At 39.1% G+C, this 4,901-nt stretch overlaps 1 protein-coding gene across 4 annotated transcripts in view; it reads right to left on the bottom strand.

The window, feature by feature from the left end:
• The window catches only part of LIG4 (DNA ligase 4), a 220,253-nt gene that overhangs the window by 215,102 nt on the left and 250 nt on the right, over positions 1–4,901 (bottom strand). For 2 of the 4 annotated variants that reach the window (XR_013174729.1, XM_077158650.1), the window contains exon 1: positions 2,691–2,850. The gene's annotated coding sequence lies outside the window, so the exon portion shown is untranslated. Of the gene's footprint in view, positions 1–2,690; positions 2,851–3,147; positions 3,224–4,901 lie in introns of those variants that run through there. The other 2 variants (XM_077158652.1, XM_077158651.1) reach the window with 2 other exon arrangements.

Here is a 4,901-nt window from a genome sequence, read left to right on the forward strand (position 1 = left end):
TTCAATAAAGTGCTAAGTTCTTCAATAAAAATAAAACAAAAGTAAAATGTCAAAATAGAGCTTTTCATTTAAGTATCTTCTAGAGTCAAAGAGGAACTAATAGGTAACTTGCCAGACTGGGGTCTAGAATATTTCCTAAAGTGATTACCAGGAGTGTGAAATCTCTTTAAAGTTTTATAATATTCATGTGAGTTTTATTGGAATCTATATCAGCTATTTTAATATGGTTTAAATTATGTATATGAAAACGAACTTTTTCAAAAAAAGACTTCAAGTAAAAGTTGTGCTCCAGGAATAAAATATGCCTTATCTTCTGGTTTTAAATACCTTCTGGCTCAGACACTATCATGTTCCTGAGGTGGTGGGGAGTCAGAGAATCTTTGCCATAGGGGATTAGGTTGGGGCTCTGTGATAGAATATAGAGACTGTGACATTCCCCACCTCCAACCTCCTGACTCCAGCAAACAAAATGGAAACACATACCACATACACAAAATAAGCATAAGGCTACCAGAAAATGGAAAGGAATGGCTGACTGTAGTAGAACATTAACTAGACTGTCAGTCTCTAGAGGTAGGAAATCATGTAGCATTTTGCGCCTCTGGTGTCTGACACATAGTAGGTTTGTTTGCTGAATGAATTACTGAATACCTAGAGCCATGTTTCTGGGGAAGCCTGCTAGGGAAGGCCATGGACTATGAAACATACAAGCACATACATGCGCAATGGGGAATATTGTGGTTGGTGGTGGCATTATGGTATACAGAAGCCATTTGGTGGTCTATGGAGAAAAAAAACTACACTTCTCACCTAATTCCTAACAAAGGGAATCTCCAACTCCTACTGAGTTAGATTAAGAGATTAAACCATAAGGATATCCACCATTCACAGACTTTTATATTTGAATATAGAAACTGCTTCCTCTCACTGGGTCTGGTTTGCATAAAACCACACCACCTGGTTATGTATGTACAGTATCTTATCTCTAAAAACATATTCCCTCTAGCAGTTACGGTATATTGTTATATTTTATGTGTACATTATAATGTATATAAAATGAAGTATATTAATAAATACTTCTTTGACTGTTCAAATATTGGTATATTGTCTCTGATACAACTGTGGACACTATATGGTCTCAAAGTAAAAACTGCCCTCAGCAAGTTCCAGGAAAAGATTCAAAGTATTTTATAACAGTGTTGGCATTTGGGTAATGGTGTGGATACTCACATTTCCTAAAAACTTATTGATAAAAATGATTCCAAATCATTTTTCATATAAAATGAATAGACCTAAATATTTTCACAATTAAAGTGAAAGTCAACAATTAGGATTTCAGTTGCCTTTTACATACTCTAATTTTGCATTTTTAGACTTTGCAGTTTTTAACTGATGTTTTCTGTTTGGTTAGGACTCAGTTGCTGCAGTCCAAAAGATCTGCGTTCAAATGTGGACTTTAACAATAGCTATGTGATATAAGGTAATTACTTAATTTTTCTTAACTTTGATTTCCTTAAGTATAAAAGCAGGTTAATGATTACCTAGTATCTAAGATGAGGACAGAATGAGATAATCTATATAAGGTGCTTAACACAGTACCCGGCATTTAGTAAGTCCTTGATAAATGTTAGTTAGCTGATTAAAGCAAAATTTAAAATACAGATATTACAAAAAAATGCGTACACTTAAGATGTGGAGGGGACAAGACACTTCAATTTTTGACAATGATAAGCAAATCTTTCAAGAGAATGAATACAAGTAATTAGTACATAGTGATTTATCATCCATTTATCTGCTGCCTATGTTCTGAAGTGACACAAAAAACAAATTAGTAGTTTTTTATTCAGTGAATATGGGCGATGCTTCAGTGTTATTTTATTGGTGAGAAAGTGACTAATACGATTAAAGTTTCATTCGTGCAATCCTTGAAGAGATGTGTTTTCCCATGAGAAAAAGGTCTACAGTAGCCTATCCTCCATAGCACTTTATGACATGAGGAGAATCTTGGAAGAAATTCGTTGTAAGAAAAAGACAGAGGGGCTCTGGAATCCAAGAAATTAATGACAGGCAGCGTAAGAAGAGAAAAGTAATTTTCTACAAACTTACAGTTTCTCTCACTCCAATTCTACCAACACACTCCTGCAAAATTACACCTCTGAAGGTCCATATTACTCCTTTGCCTCCCCAAACTCTCAAGATTCTCTAAGAATACTGGGCCTTTGGTATATCACGTTTACCTCTCTGAGACAGAGGGTCCTCGTCTGCAAAATAGTATTAAAATGCTTCTTGCCGGGTTGCTGTCAAAATCACAACACACACAATTAAAGTACTGAGGTAATTCTTAATAATATAATAAAAAAGGGAGAAATGATAATCTCCTCGCCCCCAAGAGCCAACGACACGGTGGCTATCCACTACGAAAATTTGGCCACGCTCTACTAACTGGTGATTCGTGCCCCTTATCTGTAAAACCGGGTAAGGCGGATGAATTAAAGGATTTTGGCCATCCCACCCAGAAAGAAGGGGGAGTGGGCATAAAGGTTTATGCCTTCGTTGGGCCGTCTCCCAAGCTCATTACTGCCAAGTACACTGTCAATAAACATTTGCTGGACTGAGAAAAGAGAGGCGAGAGCATGGCCATCTCCTGCATTCATCATCATTGCCCCAGCCTCCACCTGCCCAAACTTCACCTCTTGCTTGTTCCGTCGAATACAAGGTCACTCCTGTCCACGGTCGCTGAACGAACTTCCCTCCTAAAAGTGGGTAAACCCCACCAAACCGGAATCCGAAGCTAAAATTGGCCAGTCTCGCCAGCTGGTTCCCGCGCAGGCGCAGCCGCAGCGGGGGCTGGGTTCGGGGCGGGAGCTGTGACGTAATGGGCTAATTGCGCAAGCGCGAAGAAGCTCGCGCAGGGCGGGTGGGAGGAGCCGGGGCCCCTTGAGGCCGTGGGCGGCCTAGAAGGAACCTCGAGTAGGAGGAACCGGGGGTTCTCCGGTAGTTCTCTTCTGTTTGATCCTGACAGATGACAGTTGTGGCAACAAACACAACATCCTCTAACCTCAGCAGCAGGTGCTGTCTGCACAGCTGTTGACCTGCATGAGTAGATTTCGTCGCGGAGCGACATCTAAGATCACTTTGTGCACTGACCTGTTTCTTGGACTTCGGATTCAGACTCCTAGTTTGAACTGGGTGCTTGACCTACTGTTCGGAGTTCTTGTTCTGTCTGTCAAAAAAAAAAAAAATAAGTGGTAACACTTTTTTCGCTGATTGGTTTGAAACCGCCCAGAAGAGAAGATGGAATCGTGCCTCCCCAAACATCCGCTGTTTCATCAGATTTAAAAATATGTTTTTACAAAATTATCTAATCCCGCCGTTTCCTATGTGTTTTTCATGATTATGTGACCTTGAGCTGAGTTGTCTCTAACCATAATACAAAAATAAAGAATTACATACTCATAAATCAACTACGAATTTTTCTAATATCTGTTCCAGGATTAAAAACAAAGCTATTCAAAAAGCTTTTATCGAGATCCTACTCTGATACAGTAATTGTATTAGGTACTCGGGATTGAGAGATGAAACAAAACAAAACAAAACCCAGTTCCTACGTTCCAGAAGTTGTTGATTTCAAACAATATTTTGTCATGGTCTGTCCTCTTCCACCATGGAGAACTGAGAAAACACCCATAAGAGACGGATGTTTTAAAATCATTTTAAAATCATTTCCTTTTGGTGTAAAATACTGTTGCTTTTGATGATAGTGAAATTTTGCTGCAATGAGCTCTGAGTAAACATTTTAGAGCCATTAAGCGCCCATTAGGGGTTGTCTAAGGTACAAAACCTCATTTTATAAAACTGGCAGTTATTTAGATTCACAGCGCTAGTTTGTAGTAGAGCTGTAACCCAGCGTTCCTTAATCTCTGGAGTTGTGAATTCACTTGAGAAAGCTTTGTGGTTAATTTCTCTACCTACTATTCAATTTAATTATCAGTTAATTTGCTTTTGAGGCACATCCAACAGTGTGAGAGGCCCCTTCACTTGCCCATCTTAGAAGAGGCCACTTGTTTATGGAAACATTTGTGTCCACCATCAGTATCAACTGAGCCTCTAAAATATGTATTAGTGATATAAGTGAAAAAGCATGGATTATAAAAGCAGACAAATTCTAAATTGATTCAAATGTCCCATCCCATTGCGGTCATTTTAGCCTTCCTAATATTTAGTTGAAATAGAAAAAGGGAATTTTGGTATCTTCTAGTGTTACTTGATTTTTTATGTAAATCCTCTACCTTAGTGTCCTGCACTTATTATAAAAAAGGGAAACTATTGCCAAGAGCCTCTTTGGCTTCCAGGAATTCTCCATCTGGTAGTAAGATACATATCTTACAAGAAAAACCAAAGTCTGAAATAATCCTCTGCTTTATATAAACAAAGATAACATAGAACAGGGACCAAAGGAGGGAAGCAGACTTCAACAAACAATTCAGTATAATGTGGTGGATAAAGGGAATTGATAGTGAAGCTCAGAGCACTATTTATATTGCCACTTCCGAGGCCCCTGGGGGGGGGGGGGGGGGCTAGCAATGTTCACAAAGTTTTGTGCTTTTGTAAAATTTGCAAAAATAAGATAACTTTTCTATTCCTTTCCTTTAAAAGCGATCTCCAAATTGTATAAGGTTCAGGTCCCACGAAACCTACTTCTGCCCCTGATGATCCTCCCTGATAGAAGTTGGAAAGGATTGGGTTAGAAGATAACAATAGTTATGGAAGTGCTTTAAATACTGTAACTTGTTCTGATCCCCCTAAAATCCCTATCAGGCAGACACAATTTCTTCCGTAAAGACTGCGTGGCAAAGACCGAGTGGCCTTTCCAAGGTCACCGACTGGGAAGTGGGCCGTAC

Source organism: Tamandua tetradactyla, chromosome 4 (genome assembly GCF_023851605.1).
Source record: "Tamandua tetradactyla isolate mTamTet1 chromosome 4, mTamTet1.pri, whole genome shotgun sequence".
Taxonomy (NCBI): domain Eukaryota; kingdom Metazoa; phylum Chordata; class Mammalia; order Pilosa; family Myrmecophagidae; genus Tamandua; species Tamandua tetradactyla.